This window comes from Manis javanica, chromosome 12, assembly GCF_040802235.1.
Source record: "Manis javanica isolate MJ-LG chromosome 12, MJ_LKY, whole genome shotgun sequence".
Classification (NCBI taxonomy): domain Eukaryota; kingdom Metazoa; phylum Chordata; class Mammalia; order Pholidota; family Manidae; genus Manis; species Manis javanica.
This window is the reverse complement of record NC_133167.1, coordinates 87,194,869-87,219,068: the sequence shown is the minus strand read 5'-3', so window position 1 is coordinate 87,219,068 and position 24,200 is coordinate 87,194,869.

Below are 24,200 nucleotides of genomic sequence, written 5' to 3'. Positions count from 1 at the left end.
GTGCTGTGAGAAATGAATGTCTGCTGTTTAAGTCACCCAGTCTGCGAGATTTTGCTATAGCAGCTCAAGCAGACTAAGACAGCCACCAATCCCTTAGGTTTTGAGTCCTCCTCATCTATGCCAGGTTTGAACACATTCTTGCTGCCACCCTCTCTTTTTCTATCTTTAGGGTTGGTGGAAAATGGTCTACAATTAAGCACATATTGGGTCTCTCCTGCCTTTTAATGAAGAGGGATTTTTTCTAATTTCTTTTTTCTGAATCCTTGGAAATATCAGTGAGAATAAAGCAAGGAGGGAGGACAGAGGAGTTAGTATTGTGATAATCAAGCAAGAGGGAATGAAAGGACCTTAAAGTATTTGAAGAGAGCACAGAAAGAGACTCCGTGGCCAGGTGGGCTCTCTTCTCCACTACAGAGAGCAGAGTGTGTGTGAAATGTGTCAGTAGAACTTGGTAAAACTTGCCCAAATAGTTGGAGACCTTCTGAGAGATTTCTTATTTCAAAACTGTAAGCATTAAGGTATTTAGTGGTGGTGAATCTCAAAGTGTGGATTTGCAGTGTCTGAGATATTGCAGAGCGCCTGTCTGTGCCGTATCCTTTCTTTGCTGGTGGGCTTGCCAGCACCATATGAACCAAGCTTTCTAAGTTATTCACAGAAAAACATTCTTGCATTTTAAACTGAGTGGCAAAGTTCTGGGAATAATTTAGAAGATGTTTCAAAACACCTCTCCCTTAGCTCGGGATTAAACATTATGCTAAGATTTCTTTAAAGTGGGTATAAAGCATGTAAATGTCAGTTGCTTGACTAGCTGGTCACCTATTATGCTGATGTAATATTTTATGAAGGGTTGAATAGTTGCACATGACGTTGCAATGTTATTTCCCCAATGTTTCCTCTAAGGGAGGACTTCACCACTGATGAAATGGGTGTTGGGAATATTTGTTACTTAAGGCAAAAGGTAAGCTGAGACTGGTGAGTCTGGAGGTGATCACAGCTCTATCACAGGACTAAAAATCAGTGCTTGTCTGTAAAGGAGTCAGTCCACTGTGTAGACTGAATAGAATTTGAAAATAGAGTGTAGAGCTCAGCAGACAAACCAGATATTGAGAATAAAGCAATTAATAGACACAACAATCCTTTAAGTATCTCAGTCTGGAAAATAAATTCAGTGGCTTTCAAGTATACCATGCATTAATTCCATCCCTTCATTTAATAATTATTTATTAAAGAATTTCTAATATATGAAGATAGGTACTACAGGGGATACAAAAGGCAATTAAGAAATAACCTTTGCTAGAGGACACCTAAATGGCAACACAGGTGATCCCAACTTCCATCAAAAATCAACAAATAGACTACTATCCACAAATAATAAGAAAAAGAGCTCTGGAGCCCCCTGAAGAATTTTTGCCACACAGTGGAACAAAAAACCTGAGAATAACCACACAAGAAGACAAATCAGACAACTTCCTTCAGCCTGCATCATCCCACTCCCCAAGCTGGCATCGCTCAATGCCAAGAGGGACATTTTCAGCTAGAAAGAGTCCCCTTGCCAGAAAAGGAAAAGTGAGGCCAGGGACCAGCTTCTCCAGCCTTTTGAGGTACAGAACTAAGCTCCTGTTTCTGGTTTCTCCGCAAACAGACTGATAAAGCTGATACATGTAGAAGTGGCTAGGGGGAGAGAAGAAAAGCAGAACTACTAGTAGCAGCCATGCACTGGGAGTAATTGTGGTTCACAGTGCCCTGTTCTGCAGTCAGACCACCGAAGGAACTAAATGGCCAGTATAGCCACCTTGGGCTCCCAGCAGCTTTCACCAACTTTGGTTCCACAGGTATTTGTGGCCATTAATGCCAGCTGCCTGAGCCTCTCCTCATTCTCTCCCCACCCCTGCCCCTTCCAGAGCCAAGGAACTGCAAGCAGCTTGGACCTCTGCAGCTATGAGAGTGCAGGATGTCAGCCTAGACCCCTGCATCTGACTCCCCCACTTCTTTGTGCATGTTTGGAGCTAGCTGTGTGCATAGGCATGCAACTGATCTTTACTGCAGTGTACACACCAGGGAGACTATGTAGCTGTGGGAGAGCACACTGACAGCCAGAGGCCCTGCAACTATTTAAAAAAAGGTTGAAAGCTTTTCCTGTACAATCGGGAACAGACAAAGGTGCCCTTCTCACCACTCTTATTTCATATACTACTGTAAGTCCCTGCCAGAACAATTAGGCAAGAAAAAGAAAGAAAAGGCATCCAAATCAGACAGGAAGAAGTAGAATTATCTCTGCAGATGATAAGATTTTATGCATAGAAAATCCAAGCTCCATCAAAAAACTGAGAACTAATCAATGAACTCAGTAAAGTTGCAGGATGCAAAATCAACATACAGAAATCAGTTGTGTTTCTATACACCAACAAGGAAATCTCTGAGAAAGAAATAACAAAAACAACCCCATTCACAGTAGCATCTTAAACAATAAAATGCTGAAGAATAAATTTAACCAAGGATGTGAAAGATCTGTACACTGAAAACTGAAAGATGTTGATGAAAGTAATAGAAGACACAAATAAATGGAAAGCTACCCCATTTTTATGGATCAGAAGAATACTATTAAAATGTGTCCACAACCAAAGTAATCTTCAGATTCCATGCAATTCCAATACAAATTCCAATGACATTTTCACGGAGAAAAATAATTCCTAAAATTTGCATTGAGTCACAAGAGACCCTGTATAGCCAAAGCAATCCTGAGAAAGGAGAACAAAGCTGGAAGAATCACACATCTTGATTTCAAAATGCACCACAAAGCGCTAACAATCAGAACAGTATGGTATTGGCATTGAAAACAAACACATAGATCAGTGAAACACAAGAGTCTAGAAAAAAGCCCTCTATATAAGGTCAACTAATATTTGACAAGAGAGCCTGTAATACTCAATGAGGAAAGGATAGTCTCTTTAATAAATGGTGTTGGGAAAACTGGATAACCTCATGCAGAAGATTGAAATTGGACCCTGTCTTACACCAATCACAAAAATTAACTTGAACTGGATTAAAGACTTAAACTGTACAATTCCAAGAACAAAACATTGAGATAAATCTCCTTGATGTTAGCCTTGGCAATTATTTTTTGGATAAGCATAGGCAGCAAGAGCAAAAATTAAGTGGGACTAAACAGCTTCTGTACAGAAAAAAGAAACAATGCACAAAATGAAAAGGCAATCTATGGAATGGGAGAAAGTATTTTCAAATCATCTATCTGATAAAGAGTTAATATTCAAAATATATAAAGAACTCTTCTAACTCAACAGCAAAAAAAAAAAAAGAATTTGATTAAAAAATGGGCAGAGGAAGTGAATAGATATTTTTCCAAAGAAGACATACAAATGGCTGATGTGCATGGACATCACTAATCATCAGGGAATACAAATCAAAACCACAGTGTCATATCCCCTCATGCCTGGTGTAACAGCTATTCTCAATAAGGCAGGAGAGAAGTATTAGCAAAAGTGGAGAAAAGGTAACCTGTCCACGTAATGTACTGTTGGTGGAGATGTAAATTGGTGCAGCCACTATGGAAAACAGGATGGAGTTTCCTCAAAGAATTAAAGATAGTACTACCATATGATCCAGCATTCCACCTCTGGGAGTATATCTGAAGCAACTGAAACCAGGATATTGATGAGATACCTTGTTCCCATGTTCATTGCAGCAGCATTCACAGTAGCCAAGATATAGAAACAGTCTAAGTGTCTGTCAATAATAGATGAACTGACCAAGAAGAGGAGGTATATATACACAATAAAATGCTATTCCATCACGAGGAAGAAGGAAGCACTGCCTTTTGCAACGACATGGATGACCCTCACGGGCATTATGCTGAGTAAAATTTTTCAGAGAGAGAAAGACATTTATTTTATGTTTTCACTTACACATGGAATCTAAGCAATCATGTAAACTGAGAGTAGAGTGATGGTTACCAGGGACTATGGGTTGGGGGAAATGGGGAGATGTCGGTCAAAGGGTACAAATTTCCATTTATAAAATGAATTAATTCTAGTAATCTAATGTACAGCATGGTGATTATAGTTAATAATACTGTATTATATGCTGGAAAGATCTTAAATGTTCTCACCACAAAAAAATGGTTATTATATGATGTGATAACTAATGCTATGGTGTTAATCATTTTGTGATATATGTGTATCAAATCAACACATTGTATATCTTAAATGCACATAAAATTATATGTCAATTATATCTCAATTAAGATAAAACATCTTTGTCTATAGATACAGTATGATTTAGTTGTATATAGAATAAAACTAGCATATATACTATGTGATAAATGGTAAGTGGTATATGAAATTATGCATTTAACCCTCTATATATTGGAGAAGGAGGGAGGTAGGGAAGAGAGAATTTTAATATAAAAGATAGTTTTTGCAAGGTCAGAGATTTGACAAATATTAAGCTGTACTATGCTAACTAGATGGGCTTACCAGGTGTCCCAGGGAAGGCCCCAGTTTGGAAGGTGTGTGTGTCTACCTAGCTCCTTGAATTGGCTATTGTATTAGAACTGGGTGCTACTTCCTATGATACAAGTCTTCACAGCTTTCTGGGAACAGTACCAGTCAACGTTTAGTCACTTTTCTAAGGCTGTATTAGGAACTGATCTACTTAATGTACAGTGTAACTCAAGTAATAAAATTTTAAACAGGATACAAATTTTGTCCTTTTTTCTTTCATGGACACTCATAAAAATATTCCCTGTGCTGTTAATGAAATTTCGAACTCAACTGAAAATATGCAATATGCAACACTGCCTGCCATGCAAATTTAGCTTTTATACCTACAATAAGAGCACTCACAGTCCACATTTAAGCAACACTAATGTGTTGCTGAAGCTAGCAAAAGGAAGTGAATTATACATAGACCTGACCATTTTCCCTTAGCTCATCGTATTATATTTAGGCACCATGACATGTGTTCAACATATGGAATACTTTTAACCCTGACCTAGTGTTATCTATTGCTACATAACAAACCCCAAGATATAGTGACTTCAAACAATGATTTATTGTTGGTCCTCACTGTTTTGTAAGGAACGAAGCCCACAAGAGCTATTCTTGCCTGAGATCATTCACATAGTTATAGTCAGAAGGCAGATGGGGCCCTAATGAAGGCCCAGCTGAGCTGATGTCCATCATAGCTTTTAAACTCACAAGTCTTATGCCTCACCTGTGAAGCTAAGAACAGTTGGGGCATTTCTCTCTATCCACAGAGCCTCCCATCTAGCTAGAGAGTTTGGGCTTCCTTACAGCATGGAGATCTCAGAATAGACTTCTTATATGGCAGCTGGTTTTCCCTTGATCCCATATTCTAAGAGACCAATGCAGACACTCCATTTTTTTTTAATGACATAGTTTTTTAAAAATTTTTTTATTAAGGTATGATTGATATACACTCTTATGAAGGTTTCACATGAAAAAACAATGTGTTTACTATACTCACCCACATCATCAAGTCCCCACCCATACCCCAATGCAGTCACTGCCCATCAGTGCAGCAAGTTTTTAATGACATAGTTTTGCAGTGAACACAATGTCACTACACAGGACATGATTCCTGGGAAGCATTGTCCATTGGGAAATCTGTCTTTGAAGACTAATGATCACAATTGTCATGTATACCTTATTGAAATATGATGATGGCCGGCTTTGGTAGACTCTGTTTATACCCAAATCAATCAGATAGTCAACAAGCATTAAGAATCTGCTTTGAAAAGAGTACTTAGAATAATCATTTAAAATCTGCAAATTTCATTAACAACACAGGGAACATGTTTATGAGTGTCCATGAAAGAAAAAAAGATAAAATTTGTATCCTGTTTAAAATGTTATTACTTGAGTTACACTGTACATTAAGTAGAACAGTTCCTAATACAACCTAAGAAAAGTGACCAAATGTTGACTGGTACTGTTTCCAGAAAGCCGTGAAGATTTGCATCATAGGAATTAGCACCCAGTTCTCATACGACAGCTGTTCAAGGAGCCAGGTAGACACACACTACACCTTCCAAACTGGGGCCTTCCCTGTGACACCTGGTAAGCCCATCTAGTTAGAATATAGCAATTTAAAACTTTATTTAATTAATGATTATTAATTATCTGTTGTGTGCCAGAGACTATGCTGGGTACTGATGAATTCTGGTAAATAGGTAAGGTAGATACATGAAGAGATTAAAGCTCAGAAGACTTGAATGGAAGTAGGATTGCCTTCTCCAAAGGACAGTAGAATCAGATGTCCATACAATGCAGTGGCACTGAGAACACTTGCTGATCGAGGAAAGACAAAGAGAAACCAAACAAAATCTTGCACTGCATTTTTATAAATAAAACTTAGAATGTATGCTATAATGTGCTTTGTAGGTTGACACTAAAATTTTGAGAGATGGATTTCTAATGTGTAGTAAAAAAAAAAATCCTTTACGTTGTCTCTTAAAACATACCTCAACTAAAAACACATTTACCGAGCATCATGCTAAAGAGCAGTAGTTCTCAAACTTTTAGAGAGCCTCAGAATCAGCTGGAGGGCTGGTTAAAACACAATTGCTGGACCGCATCCTCAGAGTTTCTGATTCAGTGTGTCTTGAGTGGGACCCAAGTGTTTGTATTTCTATCAAGTTTCCAGGTCTTGTTGATCTGTTTGATAGGTCTTGTTGAGTGGTTCTCAAAGGGGACCCAACTTTGAGAACCACTATGTAAAAAAAGTAATTAAAGCATAGATATGGGGTCATAGACAAGGCACAAGGGTAAATCTTTAACATGTTACTAAATCTTCCTAGTCTGGTTTCCTATTCTTCATAATGAAGATAATTAATACTAGTTACCTCATCAGCTTGTTGTGTGGATGAAATGATATAGAGCAAGAGCTCACTAAATGCTAAGCATACTAATAATTTTAGATCTATAGGAATATTGCATAGTGCTATTTTCATGTATCTTATAGGGGCTGCTGTATGCTTTTGTAATGGTAGACCCGTTTGCTCTGCCATCATCTCCCAGACTACATATCTGACCAGTGTGCGCTTTGTGCCTTTCCTTGGCCCCTTCAAAAGAGAAGAAACATAGAACTTTCCAATTATCTGTCTTCTCCCCTGTATAGAGTGCATAAAATATGGCAACTAAGTATTTTAAATAATCTACAGATTCAAAAAATAAATCAAATTGTTTTCAAGTTAAACTCTTCCTGGGTCTGGCTTTAAAGAGAATTACATTTAAATTAGTTGAGCTTTGCATGATGCCCTGATAATGCCTCCGCAATCAAAATGTAATTACAAAGAAGGGATATTTCAACTGCAGAAATTTTTCCTTTTTTCTAATCAGGGTGAAATATAATAATAGTCAAACATGTAGTTGCATTAAGGTGAAGATAACAAGCTAAGTTCCAGATCCCTTATGAAGTTGTATGGTGAATTAAAAGGCAATAGTTAGCAACAGCGAAAACGCAGTAATAAATCACAGCATGTTGCCTTGACTGTCAATAAAGGTCATAACCCTGGTTTCTCCAGTAACACTGATCCTTGCTGGGAGGCTGCTGCGTGTGAATAGGGTGGAAAAAGAATCATTCTTCTCTTCTATTCACTGTGCCATTGCCTCATCCCATTGGGCCACAGTCAATCCCTTTCTGTGTCTTGATTTACTTCCTTATCTAAACCGGATTAACCTTTTCCAACATATTGTTTGAATAGCACTAATAAAGTGAGATGTGAAGTAGGTAAAGTTCCCTGTTGTCAAAAAAGTTCTGGAAACATTTCAAGCTCTACTTCCTCCTTCAAGAGTCAAGACTTGTATTAGCATTTGAAACACTGTGAGTATCCCTGCTATGAAGATACCAGTGTTTTCCAACAACAAAAGACCATGGGTAGGGGAAGACAGTGTAGCACAGAGAAGACAAGTAGTGACTCTGGCATCTTACTACACTGACAGACAGTGACTGCAATGGGGTGGGGGGGGGGACTTGATAATATGGGTGAATGTAATAACCACAATGTTTTTCATGTGAAACCTTCGTAAGAGTGTATATCAATGATACTTAATAAAAAAAAAGCATGGGTATTCCATAGCAACTGAATTTCCACAGGGTATACTTCTCTGGGGAATGCTGCTCCAAGTCCTAATTTCCTCCCACTTAGTGGGTAGTAGACACAAATCAACTGTCAGTCAAGTAGTCTTTTTCCAGCAAAAACTAGCCTTCAAATAGGCAAAAGAGCATCCCTTGATAAACAAAAACTGAAAATTTTTTTGCTAGCACATCTGTCCTGCAAAAAAAGTCCTTTAAGCTGAAAATAAATGACACCAGGTGTAAAGTAAATACAAAAGCAGGAATGAGAGCAGAGAAGTGATAAATATGTGGGTAATACAGAAGACTCTCTAGGCATACATACATTTTATGTACATTGTATGTATTTTATGTACATATATATTCATTTTTCCCTAACTTCTTAAAAACACCCATAGGATTATTAAAGTAATGATTATAACACTATTACTGTGTTTATCACATGTATACAGGTATTATATGTGACAATAGTAGCACAAAGGATGGGGTAATGGAGGTATATTTTACTAGAATTAGGCTAGTAGAATCTGAAGAGGGTTGTGTTAAATTAAGATGGGGAGGTGGGGGAAATTGGAGATGTTGGTCAAAGGGTACAAAGTTGCAATTATGTAGTATGAGTAATTCTAGAGAACTCATGTACACTGATGTTTAGTACAGTGTAAATACTGTACGGGAAATCTGCTAAGAGAGTAGATCTCTGGTGCTCTCACCACAAACCAAAAAATGGTAGCTGTGTGAGGAGATGGATATGTTAATTAACTTGGCTACGGTAGTCATTTCCCTATGTATGTGTGAATTAAAACATACTGAAAACCTTAAATATTAAATATATACAGTTTCTATTAAAAGAAAACACATGTTGTAATCTCTAATGTAAACCACTTTGAAAGTTAATGCAAAAAACAATCAGAGGTAAAATCGTGACAGAGCAATTCAAATGGTTCACTAAAAAATAGTGGTTTAGCACGAGAAAAGTTGGTAAGGAAGAAACTGTGAAACAATGCCAACAACAAAAATCCATGAGACATAGAAAACAAACAGCAAAATGACAGACATAAATCCAAACATATCAATAATTACATTAAGTATGAATGCACTAAAGGCTCCAATCAAAAGACACAAATCGAGGCGGGAGCCAAGATGGCGGCGTGAGTAGAGCAGTGGAAATCTCCTCCCAAAAACACATAGAGCTATGAAAATATAACAAAGAAAAATCTTCCTAAAATAGAGACCACAGGACACAGGACAACATCCAGACCACATCCACACCTGCAAGAACCCAGCGCCTTGTGAAGGGGGTAAGATACAAGCCCCAGCCCGGCGGGACCCGAGCGCCCCTCCCCCCGGCTCCCGGCGGGTGGAGAGAAACCGGAGCAGTTTTTGTTTTTTTTTTTTTTTGGCGAGCGCTTTTTGGAAGCCTTAGAGGGACGGGCCCCCGTTGCTGGGGAGGCAGGGTGGCGGGACCGGTGAGGAGGTGCCTGGGAACGGCGCCGGAGGACAAAGAATATCCCGCGTTTCTCCCTGCGAGACCTGGGGGCGGGTGCCTGAGACCGGTGCCTGAGGACGGAGGAGGTTGCGCGTTTTTCCCCTTTTTTTTTTTTTTTCTCTTTTTGGCGAGCGCTTTTTGGAAGCCTTGAAGGGACGGGGACCCCAGTGCTAGGGAGGCACGGTGGCGGGACTGGTGAGCGGGTGGCTGGGACCGGCGCCTGAGGACAAAGAATATCCCCCGTTTTTCCCTGCGGGACCGGTGGCCGGGTGCCTGAGACCGGCACTTGAGGACAGAGGAAATCGCGCGTTTTTCCCCTTTTTTTTTTCTCTTTTCTGCGAGTGCTTTTTGGAAGCCTAAAAGGGACAGGGACCCCGGTGCTAGGGAGGCAGGGCGGCGGGACTGGTGAGCGGGTGCCTGGGACCGGCACCTGAGGACAAAGAATATCCCGCATTTTTCCCTGTGGGACCGGTGGGTGGGTGCCTGAGACCAGCACCTGAGGACGGAAGAAATCGCGCGTTTTTCCCCTTTTTTTTCTCTCTTTTTGCCGAGTGCTTTTTGGAAGCCTTGAAGGGACAGGGACCCCGGTGCTAGGGAGGCAGGGCAGCGGGACTGGTGAGCGGGTGCGTGGGACCAGTGCCTGAGGACCAAGAATATTGAGCGTTCCTTCCCTGCGGGACCGGTGGGTGGGTGCTTTTTGGAAGCCTTGAAAGGACAGGGACCCTGGTGCTAGGGAGACAGGGCAGCAGGACCAGTGCGCGGGTGCCTGGGACCGGGACCTGAGGAAAAAAAAAAAAAAATCGCGTGTTTTTTCTTTTTTTTTTTCCTTTCTGTTCCCTCTCTCATTGTTGCTGTTGTTGTTTTGGTTTGGAGAGTGCTTTTTGGAAATCTTAAAGGGGCAGGACAGGTCACTTAGACCAGAAGCAGGGAATCTGGGGATCTCTGGGCACTCTAACCCCCTGGGCAGCAGGGAGCACAGAGGCCCCTTACGGAGATAAATAGTCTCCTGGCTGCTCCCCCTCCAACGGAGCTCCACCATTTTGGAGGAACAGCCCCAGCCAGGCCAAGCCCACAGCAACAGTGGAGATAAACCCCAAAGCAACTGGGCAGAAAGCAGAAGCCCTGTCTGCGCACAGCTGCCCAGCACAAGCCACTAGAGGTCGCTATTCTCCCAGGAAAAGGCTACAAACCAACAAGAAGGGAAGCTCTTCCAGCGGTCACTTGTACCAGCTCTGCAGACTATCTCTATCACCATGAAAAGGCAAAACTACAGGCAGACAAAGATCACAGAGACAACACCTGAGAAGGAGACAGACCTAACTAGTCCTCCTGAAAAAGAATTCAAAATAAAAATCATGAACATGCTGACAGAGATGCAGAAAAAAATGCAAGAGCAATGGGATGAGATGCAGAGAAAAATGCAAGAGCAGTGGGATGAGATGCAGAGAAAAATGCAAGAGCAGTGGGATGAAGTCCGGAAGGAGATCACAGATGTCAGGAAAGAGATCACAGAAGTGAAACAATCCCTGGAAGGATTTATAAGCAGAATGGATAAGATGCAAGAGGCCATTGAAGGAATAGAAGCCAGAGAACAGGAACGTATAGAAGCTGACATAGAGAGAGATAAAAGGATCTCCAGGAATGAAACAACACTAAGAGAAATATTTGACCAATACAAAAGGAAAAACATTCGTATTATAGGGATACCAGAAGAGGAAGAAAGAGGAAAAGGGATAGAAAGTGTCTTTGAAGAAATAATTGCTGAAAACTTCCCCAAACTGGGGGAGGAAATAATCGAACAGACCATGGAATTATACAGAACCCCCAACAGAAAGGATCCAAGGAGGACAACACCAAGACACATAATAATTAAAATGGCAAGGATCAAGGACAAGGAAAGAGTTTTAAAGGCAGCTAGAGAGAAAAAGGTCACCTATAAAGGAAAACCAATCAGGCTAACATCAGACTTCTCAACAGAAACCCTACAGGCCAGAAGAGAATGGCATGACATACTTAATGCAATGAAACAGAAGGGCCTTGAACCAAGGATACTGTATCCAGCACGACTATCATTTAAATATGATGGTGGGATCAAACAATTCCCAGACAAGCAAAAGCTGAGGGAATTTGCTTCCCACAAACCACCTCTACAGGGCATCCTACAGGGACTGCTCTAGATGGGAGCACCCCTAAAAAGAGCACAGAACAAAACACACAACATATGAAGAATGGAGGAGGAGGAATAAGAAGGGAGAGAAGAAAAGACTCTCCAGACAGTGTATATAACAGCTCAATAAGCGAGCTAAGTTAGGCAGTAAGATACTAAAGAAGCTAACCTTGAACCTTTGGTAACCACGAATCTAAAGCCTGCAATGGCAATAAGTACATATCTTTCAATAGTCACCCTAAATGTAAATGGACTTAATGCACCAATCAAAAGACATAGAGTAATAGAATGGATAAAAAAGCAAGACCCATCTATATGCTGCTTACAAGAAACTCACCTTAAACCCAAAGATAAGCATAGACTAAAAGTCAAGGGATGGAAAAACATATTTCAGGCAAACAACAGTGAGAAGAAAGCAGGGGTTGCAGTACTAATATCAGACAAAATAGACTTCAAAACAAAGAAAGTAACAAGAGATAAAGAAGGCCACTACATAATGATAAAGGGCTTAGTCCAACAAGAGTATATAACCATTCTAAATATATATGCACCCAATACAGGAGCACCAGCATATGTGAAGCAAATACTAACAGAACTAAAGAGGGAAATAGACTGCAATGCATTCATTGTAGGAGACTTCAACACACCACTCACCCCAAAGGATAGATCCACCGGGCAGAAAATAAGTAAAGACACACAGGCACTGAACAACACACTAGAACAGATGGACCTAATAGACATCTATAGAACTTTACATCCAAAAGCAACAGGATATACATTCTTCTCAAGTGCACATGGAACATTCTCCAGAATAGACCACATACTAGCTCACAAAAAGAGCCTCAGTAAATTCCACAATATTGAAATTCTACCAACCAATTTTTCAGACCACAAAGGTATGAAAGTAGAAATAAATTCTACAAAGAAAACAAAAAGGCTCACAAACACATGGAGGCTTAACAACATGCTACTAAATAATCAATGGATCAATGAACAAATCAAAATAGAGATCAAGGAATATATAGAAACAAATGACAACAACAACACTAAGCCCCAACTTCTGTGGGATGCAGCGAAAGCAGTCTTAAGAGGAAAGTATATAGCAATCCAGGCACACTTGAAGAAGGAAGAACAATCCCAAATGAATAGTCTAACATCACAATTATTAAAACTGGAAAAAGAAGAACAAATCAGGCCTAAAGTCAGCAGAAGGAGGGACATAATAAAGATCAGAGAAGAAATAAACAAAATTGAGAAGAATAAAACAATAGCAAAAATCAACAAAACCAAGAGCTGGTTCTTTGAGAAAATAAACAAAATAGATAAGCCTCTAGCCCAACTTATTAAGAGAAAAAGAGAGTCAACACAAATCAACATAATCAGAAATGAGAATGGAAAAATCACGACAGACTCCACAGAAATACAAAGAATTATTAAAGACTACTATGAAAACCTATATGCCAACAAGCTGGAAAACCTAGAAGAAATGGACAACTTCCTAGAAAAATACAACCTCCCAAGACTGACCAAGGAAGAAACACAAAAGTTAAACAAACCAATTACAAGCAAAGAAATTGAAACAGTAATCAAAAAACTACCCAAGAACAAAACCCCGGGGCCGGACGGATTTACCTCGGAATTTTATCAGACACACAGAGAAGACATAATACCCATTCTCCTTAAAGTGTTCCACAAAATAGAAGAAGAGGGAATACTCCCAAACTCATTCTATGAAGCCAACATCAACCTAATACCAAAACCAGGCAAAGACCCCACCAAAAAAGAAAATTACAGACCAATATCCCTGATGAACGTAGATGCAAAAATACTCAATAAAATATTAGCAAACAGAATTCAACAGTATATCAAAAGGATCATACACCATGACCAAGTGGGGTTCATCCCAGGGATGCAAGGATGGTACAACATTCGAAAATCCATCAACATCATCCACCACATCAACAAAAAGAAAGACAAAAACCACATGATCATCTCCATAGATGCTGAAAAAGCATTTGACAAAATTCAACATCCATTCATGATGAAAACTCTCAGCAAAGTGGGAATAGAGGGCAAGTACCTCAACATAATAAAGGCCATATATGATAAACCCACAGCCAGCATTATACTGAACAGCGAGAAGCTGAAAGCATTTCCACTGAGATCGGGAACCAGACAGGGATGCCCACTCTCCCCACTGTTATTTAACATAGTACTGGAGGTCCTAGCCACGGCAATCAGACAAAACAAAGAAATACAAGGAATCCAGATTGGTAAAGAAGAAGTTAAACTGTCACTATTTGCAGATGATATGATACTGTACATAAAAAACCCTAAAGACTCCACTCCAAAACTACTAGAACTGATATCGGAATACAGCAAAGTTGCAGGATACAAAATCAACACACAGAAATCTGTAGCTTTCCTATACACTAACAACGAATCAATAGAAAGAGAAATCAGGAAAACAATTCCATTCACCATTGCATCAAAAAGAATAAAATACCTAGGAATAAACCTAACCAAGGAAGTGAAAGACTTATACTCTGAAAACTACAAGTCACTCTTAAGAGAAATTAAAGGGGACACTAATAAATGGAAACTCATCCCATGCTCATGGCTAGGAAGAATTAATGTCGTCAAAATGGCCATCCTGCCGAAAGCAATATACAAATTTGATGCAATCCCTCTCAAATTACCAGCAACATTCTTCAATGAATTGGAACAAATAATTCAAAAATTCATATGGAAACACCAAAGACCCCGAATAGCCAAAGCAATCCTGAAAAAGAAGAATAAAGTAGGGGGGATCTCACTCCCCAACTTCAAGCTCTACTACAAAGCCATAGTAATCAAGACAATTTGGTACTGGCACAAGAACAGAGCCACAGACCAGTGGAACAGATTAGAGACCCCAGAAATTAACCCAAACATATATGGTCAATTAATATTTGATAAAGGAGCCATGGACATACAATGGCAAAATGACAGTCTCTTCAACAGATGGTGCTGGCAAAACTGGACAGCTACATGTAGGAGAATGAAACTGGACCATTGTCTAACCCCATATACAAAGGTAAACTCAAAATGGATCAAAGACCTGAATGTAAGTCACGAAACCATTAAACTCTTGGAAAAAAACATAGGCAAAAACCTCTTAGACATAAACATGAGTGATCTCTTCTTGAACATATCTCCCCGGGCAAGGAAAACAACAGCAAAAATGAGCAAGTGGGACTACATTAAGCTGAAAAGCTTCTGTACAGCGAAAGACACCATCAATAGAACAAAAAGGAACCCTACAGTATGGGAGAATATATTTGAAAATGACAGATCTGATAAAGGCTTGACGTCCAGAATATATAAAGAGCTCACACGCCTCAACAAACAAAAAACAAATAACCCAATTAAAAAATGGGCAGAGGAACTGAACAGACAGTTCTCCAAAAAAGAAATACAGATGGCCAAGAGACACATGAAAAGATGCTCCACATCGCTAATTATCAGAGAAATGCAAATTAAAACTACAATGAGGTATCACCTCACACCAGTAAGGATAGCTGCCATCCAAAAGACAAACAACAACAAATGTTGGCGAGGCTGTGGAGAAAGGGGAACCCTCCTACACTGCTGGTGGAAATGTAAATTAGTTCAACCATTGTGGAAAGCAGTATGGAGGTGCATCAAAATGCTCAAAACAGACCTACCATTTGACCCAGGAATTCCACTCCTAGGAATTTACCCTAAGAACGCAGCAATCAAGTTTGAGAAAGACAGATGCACTCCTATGTTTATCGCAGCACTATTTACAATAGCCAAGAATTGGAAGCAACCTAAATGTCCATCTGTAGATGAATGGATAAAGAAGATGTGGTACATATACACAATGGAATACTACTCAGCCATAAGAAGTGGAAAAATCCAACCATTTGCAGCAACATGGATGGAGCTGGAGAGTATTATGCTCAGTGAAATAAGCCAAGCGGAGAAAGAGAAATACCAAATGATTTCACTCATCTGAGGAGTATAGGAACAAAGGAAAAACTGAAGGAACAAAACAGCAGCAGAATTACAGAACCCAAAAATGGACTAACAGGTACCAAAGGGAAAGGAACTGGGGAGGATGGGTGGGCAGGGAGGGATAAGGGGGGGGAAGAAGAAGGGGGGTATTAAGATTAGCATGCATGGGGGGGAGGGAGAAAGGGGAGGGTGGGCTGCACAACACAGAGAGGACAAGTAGTGACTCTACAACATTTTGCTAAGCTGATGGACAGTAACCGTAATGTGGTTGTTAGGGGGGACCTGATATAGGGGAGAGCATAGTAAACATAGTATTCTTCAGGTAAGTGTAGATTAAAAATTAAAAAAAAAAAAAAAAGAAAGAAAGAAAGAAAAGGGGGATTACTCCTTAACAGGATAAAACTATTGGTAAATCAAAGATCAACGCATGCTTTAAATATCCTTAATGTTGATCACTTAAAGGGTGTCAGATGATCAGCTATGGAGGTACTCTTTTCTGATAATATTCCTTTCTCTTAATTAAAAAAAAAAAAAAAAAAAAAAAAAAAAAGCAGTTACTGTGTGCTGACCTCCAATGAGTTCTGCACAGTGGTATAGAGGGCATGTCAAAGTGTGGGCAAAGGGTCTGTTTGTTTCTACGCAGAAGATCAAGGCCTAGCTTGGATACCCAGAAAATGAACTAAGATACGATATGAGGAGGAGCTTCCGGCATCAGCACTCTCTGGAGGACTCGTGCCGGGGGATGATCATCAAAAAGCCTCCACAGGGATCCGGACGATGCTGCGGTTGTGGCTGCATCCAGCCCACCGTCTCCTGGACTTGCCATAAGAAGGAGGAGGGAGATGTCTAGGCTGGCATGTGCATACAGTGAGACAACGAATTTGACTGGATCTGTACTGTTGGAACTCAACCAGGAGTTGGGAGGGGTGCAAGTTGTAGCACCCCAAAATCTCATGACTATAGACTATCTATGGTTAAAAGAACATATGGGATGTGAACAGATCCCAGAAATGGGCTGCTTTAATTTGTCTGATGGTTCAAGTACAGTTGGAAAATATCCATCATATCATAGATAAATTTTCACAAATGCCTAGGGTGCCTAAATGGTTTTCTTGGCTTCACTGGAGATGGCTGGTAATTATAGATTTGCTTTGTTTATGTCACCGTATTCCTATTATGTTAATATGTGTGTGCAAATTAGTTAGTAGTTTAAAACCTATACATACTTAAGGTACTATACAAGAAGATATGTCAAAGAAATAATCAATCCTCCCAAGTTTCCTTCATATGCTACATCTATAGCTTTTCTTCTTCCTTCCTAATTACAAACCTTAAATAGAATTCGTGCCTCATATCGAATTTACCGAGTATCATAATTCCTCCAGGTGGTAAAGATACCTCGAGACAAGTGCTGGGCATAGAAGCCACAGGGCATAAATCTGCAAAGAAGTAAAAAGCTAACCTTTGCAAACAATATGGCTTCTCTCTCACTTACCAACTTTACATTTCCCTGTATGGCCCCGGAAGATGACTGGTTAGCCAGAGACGGGTAAGATTCCTCAAGGGAGGAACAACCTAAGACAGGCACAGTCGCAGGGGGGCCATCAGGTGAGAATTTGGGGATCAACAGAGGTGAGGCTCAGAACCTCACCCCCCCTGCTTTGAGAGAAATCTTCTGCATCCGTGGATGTCTTGCTGCCCTTGTCTAGCCTGGATTAATACTTAGTCCATAGGCACACACCTGATCATCTGATCATCTACATTTGCCTTCTTACAGCACTAAACTATGTTTTCTACCTTTATCTTGCATCTACCTACCACTTCAGCATTTTATTAAAAATAAAAATAATAATAATAATAGGAGAAATGTGGGATCAACATATAAATCAAGTACAAAAATCAAATGAATATTCATATTTGACCTGATGGTTTATAGGTCATATTGCATGATCAAAACCGAAAGTTTCTGTGATGAATGCCCTTGTACTGTTCACCATGTAAGAATTTATTCACTCTGTAAGAATTCGTTCACCATGTAAGAACTTGTTCGTTATGCTTCAGAAGATTGGAGACTGACGAGAATCAGGCTTGAGATGGATTAATGATTGTACATTGAGCATTGACCCCCCTATACTGAATTTTATTGTTGTTAACAACCATTTGATCAATAAATATGAGAGATGCCCTCTCAAAAAAAAAAAAAAAAAAAAAAAGTACCAGCAAAACACATTTAAAAGAGCCTATGTAATCAATTGCTTTTCTTGCTGCACTTATGCAAATAATCAAGCCAAGTGTTATTTTCTTAATCTTGTTACTTCTAATAAAAATGAAGGTGATTTAAAAAAAAAAAAAAAAAAAAAAAAAGACACAAATCATCCATCTAGATAAGAAAAAGCAAGATTTAATTATATGCTTTACACAACAGACATAGTTTTGATTCAAAGACAGATAGGTTGAAAGGCAAAGAATGGGAAAAATACCATGCAAACAGTAACTGGAAGGCAGCCAAAGTACCATAGTAGGAAGGTAAGGGAAAGATTTTATTTCAAAATCAATGTTTCTAAAGTGCTAGAAAGTACTCTTTTTGCAAATGTTTATACTTACTGGAAATCTAGATGTCCTTTTAAAATGTACAAGGGATATAGTATTTTTTTTTTAATTCTGTTAGGGGCTGTGGAAGTGAAAAAGTTTGAAATCTGCTCTTCTACACAAATTCTCTAATTGTACAGAGAAATAAATTAAGTTTTATGGGGTTCTGACTTACCTTAAATCACAGTGTATATATAGCAAAGGCAATATTAGAACCTGTACTCTCTTTTTTGGTCCTGTATTGTTCATTTTAAAGAGGTATCATAGAATAATAATTAAGTCCATGGAACTAGGAGCTACATTTTAAAAATTCTCATGTCAGCTGTGTGACTTTGTAGTTTTCTTAACTTCTCTGTGCTTCAGTGACCTCATGCATACAAGGGGCTAACATACGTATCTCATAGGAACTTTGTGAAGTAATGCATGTAGCATACTTAGGACAATACCTGGCACAAGGCAAGAACTCTGTAGATGTGAATTATTTTTGTTCATGGCTTTGGAATGTTCCAATAAATGTGCTAGAGATAAATCATTATCATGCAAGTGTTAGCACATTTCCACAATGCTGGAACAGATTTTAGAGCTCCTGACTCAGATGTTGGACCTACATCTGGACATCGTGCCATGTTCGCAGTCAGCATTAGGGAGATGGAGTTGCAACGAGGCCGCAGGGAGGGAAAACTCACCAGCAAGATAATAGGTGCTGACCTCAGCAGCTTCATCTGGTATTGCTGATGAAGGGGAGACAGTGCAAAATGTGAGTGTGGGGCTCGCATAGGAAAGTCTGTGTGATGCTCATAATTTATTGCTTCTGGAAGTCAAGAAATGGAACACTACGTCAGCAGGATGGCCAGACAGGAACTCACTGACTGCAGTTCTCTCTGTAAAGAATGGCTTTCTTCCTACCCTCTACTCCCGACGTCCCTTTCTGAACTCCATGTGCCTGACCCTCCAGACAAAAGCTCAGTTCCCTTTTCTCTGTGCCTTTGCTCATGTGGATCATTCGTTCTGGAATGACTCCCCTCCTTTTGGTTCTTTTCCTCTCCCACCATTTGCAACATGCTTAATACAGTGCAGTTCATTCCACCAAACATTAATTAGTCCTGAGCACTGGGATAGGCACTGAGGATACAAATTCACACAGTTTTAAAATCAAGCATGAGAGGGTGCTTTTAATACACTTTACTGTGATGGTCTGTATTTGAGGCGGGCACAAGTATTCTGTGAGTGAAGATGCCATGTCTTACCCAGCCTGGGGATGACCAACAGGCACCTCCTGGATGGTTTAGTGAGTTGTAGTTAACTCTGTAAATAAGGCGAAGAAGCAAAGTCAGTAACACATGCACAGGTCAGAGGGGAGAGTGTGGCATGCTCATTATAGCTGGGCAAGAGGGCACCTGGCAGGCAGGTGACTACAAATGAAGCTACATAGCAGTAATGGGTCAGATTATGAGGGAGCTTAGAATGCTGAACACCTCACTAAGGAATTTGGAGTTTACTGTGGCCATAATGGGAAGCCACTACAGGATTTCAAGCAGTATAATAATTTGATCAGATTTGCATTTCAGGAGGACCGCTTAGGCAGAAGTATGAGGAATGGATGGATTGGTAGAGTAGGGGCTGCCGTGGAGTCACTAATTTGTTTAGGAAGCTGCTGAAAAATATCAACAGGGAGAAGATGAGGACCTAAACTAAGGCAGTGATGGTGAGAAAGAGAAAAGGGGATCAATTTTCTTTGAAATCTAAGTGGATATGTGAAATGAGGTAGGAGTGGAATATGGAGTGATTCTCAAATTTTTGGCTCTGGTACTTGCATAGGTGGTGATACTATTCTCCTGAGGGTTCACAGGAAATGGGATAAGGTAATGAGGCTGTATTTGAACATGTTAACTTTAAGATGCAATTACTTATTCATTTAAAAATATTTTCAGAAAACCTACTTACTTCCTAGATGCCAGATGCTACTCTGGGCACTAGGCATACAGAGCAAATAAAACAAGTAGAAATTCCTGCCCTCATGGAGTTTACATCTAGTAGGGTGTCTCTGGACATCCCAGTAAGTGACTGAATTGGGGCTGGGGCTTAGATGAAAGATTTGGTCTAGAAATGTTGATCCAAAGCAGAACAGCTTATAGATAACAGTTAAAACTATGGCTTAATAAGTTTCTGTACTTGAAGGCATTTTTTACTACACAAAGGGAAAGATGTAGTTTAGCAGAATCATTCAATAGAGCAGAGGAATTTAGGTTAATGTAGGTCAAAAACTAATATAATCATAAAAAATTAATGCCAGTATGCCAGTAGATGCTGCATTAGTGGATATATAGCACTGAAATGTAGGAGGTGATAATGCTCCTCTGTGTGTGACGGAGATTGTATGCCATGCATTACGTGGGATACAGGCAGGCTGATTACAGAGCATTTGGAGAAGAATGGCTGTGAGGAGGAAGAACTCAAACTGTGTCTAATGAGGAGTGGTTAGATCTAGGAGAGATGTTTAGTGGGTAGAAGGTGATCATGCCAATTATCTTCATGTAGTTAATTCTGTTAGAAATACAAGGAAGATAGCCAGTATCAATGGGAGGAAGTTACAGGGAGAATTTCAGTAAGATCATTGTCATTCATGCATGTCCTAAGATGCTTAGCCTCAGATTCAGTGATGTGTGGGGTTATCTTGAGAAACAGTCAATAGGTGTGTGTGTGTGTGTGCACATATATACATAAAAAGATTGTAAGGAATTGGCTCATACAGTTATGGAAGCTGGCAAGTCTCAAGATCTGCAGGGTGAGTTAGCAAGCTGCAAAACCAGGGGACCTGATGGTGTAGTTCCAGTCTTAAGGCCAGCAGCCTCAAAACCCAGGAAGAGCAGATATTTCAGTCTAAGTTCTAAAGGCAGGAAAAGTTCTTATGTCCTTGTTTGAAGACCATCAGACTGAAAGAATTCTCTTTACTTAGGAGAGGATCAGCCACCTTGTTTTCTGTTCAGTATTTCAACTGATTGGATGTGGCCCCCTCCCATTAGAGAGGGCAGTCTGCTTTACTCAGTCTACTGATTTAAATGTTATTCTCATCCAAAACCCCCAACAGAAATCCCTAGAATAATTGTAGACCAAATATCTGGGTGTCCTATGGCCCAGTCAAGATCGGCACTTACGATTAACCATCACAAGTGAGAGGTGTTTCTCCATGGGAATTGATCAGTCTTCATCTAGGAATAGACAACATGGTCTATTTAGTCCAACTAAACAAATTCACTTCTGGATGTTTATAAAAAGACTTCGTTCAAACAAACTCCAGATTCTTGAAAATAAAGAAAGTCTCACCAGGCTCAGAGGTCTCTCTGCTCTCCTCAAAGTGTGAAGCCCAGACAGCCATGCCACTGGTCAGGGTTAGAAGCGGTGCCCTGCGTCTCACAATCACTGCCTGACCTACTTCCCAAACCAACAGTATCAGCAAAATGTCAGCTGTCCTCTCATCAGTTCAAAGTTCTGTTTGCCTTTTTTTTTTTGTCTCTCCTATTGTTTTCTTCTCCAAGACCAGAGCCAGAAAACAGATGAAAGAAGCAGCATTTAAAAAATATTTTTAATTAGAGGACTTTCATCTGATCCAAAGCACTGTAAAACTCCAAGCTCTGACAGTGCCCTAGCTCCCATTTAATCTTCATTTCTCTGTTTCTCATCAGCTGTGCGTGCAGATGCTGAAATCTTGTTTGTTTATCATGGGGCCAAGAAGATTTATGGTTGGGTGCACGTTCGGCTGCCTGCCCCGCTCTCTTGGCACAGCTCCTGAGCAGCACAGCACAGGGGATACTTAAACATGCTTAATAGGGAAGTCGGCCCCACATGTTCTCTGTAGTTCTCATCTGGTTATTTTTCAGCTTATGCTTTGGTTGAAGTTAAGGTAATTACAAAGTTATTATTTGTCATTTCCATTATCTTTGGGGTCAGAAAGACATCTGTTGAAAGTTAGCATCATCTGTCACTTAGGCCAGCTGGCGGTCAGCACCTGAGTGGGCATAAAAAATGAGGGAAGGAGCTGGATGTCCATGCAGCAAAGGTGTGTGTGTGTGTGTACGTGTCCAAAAAGATCCAACCCTGCTGTCAAGTCTCAAAAAGTCTGTGTCTTCTTGCGACACCAGTAACGATGAGCTGAAAGGAAGCATGGAATACTGCTGTCCATGATATTCTCAGGGTTTCCAAGTCACTCATGTAGAGAGAAAGTATTTGAGTTTCCTTCCTGCTGGGCTCTTTGTTTTCTTCCTGAACATGCTTCACATTGTTCCCGCTGTGGAGTGAAATTGAGAAAATGGTCTAGTACTGGAAATGCTATATTATTCAGTGAAGGTATATGTGATGTATATGATCAGTGCTGGTTTTGTGAGCCAGCAAATACCTTAATGTTTGCTAATCCAAAGTTATCAGCTGATCCTTCGGTTCGGTTAGCAAATTTTCTCAGTGAAAGGATAGATAGGGAATATATTAGGCCTTGTGGACCATATGATATATGTTGTAACTACTAAACTCTGCTGTTGTAGCCCCAAAGCATCCATAGGCAATGTACAAATGAGTGAACATAGCGATATTCCAATAAAACTTTATTTACAAAAACAGGCAGTGGGGCAGATTAGACTCACGGGCCATGGTTTGCCAACTCCTGCTTTCATTGAGGTTACACCAGAAGCTTGCCTGTGAACAAGTAGTCATGGAATAAAGGCTTGAGATGCGATTGTAGAGTCAGAAAGAATAAGAGGAAGGGAGCCCTCTACCAAACTGTATAGTTCCCTAGGCACTGGGCCTGTCCCTCTGCCCCAAATGCTCTGAGATAACATATTTGCCACTCCCTTTCCTACAGCTGTATCTACTGAGGCTGACCTGCATTCTTCCAAGATGATGTTCTACAACTCCAATTTTGTCTATATGCTCTGAAAAGATAGAATTTTGGCACATATCTTTCTCTTAACACCATGAAAATATGGGCCATGTTCAAAATTCCATAGAGATGAGCATTCAGATATCCAGATGTTTATTCAAAGATTGTAAGGAATTGGCTCATACAATTATGGAGGCTGGCAAGTCTCAAGATCTGCAGGGTGAGTTAGGAAGCTGGAAAACCAGGGGACCTGATGGTGGACTTCCAATATGAAGGCCAGCAGCCTCCAAACCCAGGAATACTGACCCATCTCAGTATTAGCCAGTATTGTTTTCAAATCACATCACTTACCAAAAGGAAAACAATCAATTGTGAGGTGTGTTAATATTCTGCTCCTTATTGTCAGAAGAATTTCACCTAGTTCTCAAAGAGGGAAATGGAATCTTTACAGATCAGTGAAGTTATTCCAAATGTCAGTTCAGAAAATGATAATATGCTAAAGCAAAGATGGGAGCCTAGCCGTTAGTGTTTTGAGCACTCACCAGGATTTAGAATGTGGGAGACTGACTTTGAGTTCAGTTGCATGAATGTTGCTACCTTTTTTCATAGGTTCATTTCAATTTGACAAGTTCAGGGGATCTTTTTCTGTTCTTCTGGATTTGTTCTACCAAAGAACTCTTAAAAGGAATAGGAAACCAGGCCAACTTGAACTTTCATAAGAAATTAAACCAGAACCCAAGAAGTTTACTTACGTCTTTGAAAACTATGAGGCAATAATTAAGAAAATGCTAAGATTTGCTAAAATTCAAGAATAAAGTTAAGTATGGCCCACTTTTAGCATGTGTAAGTGTTTTTCTTCACTGAGAAATTAGTTCTAAGAAACTCTTTCTCTGAGGGCAGAAAGGAGAGGACTGGAGAGAGCGGCAGTAGAATGCAATGTCCTTTACACAGAT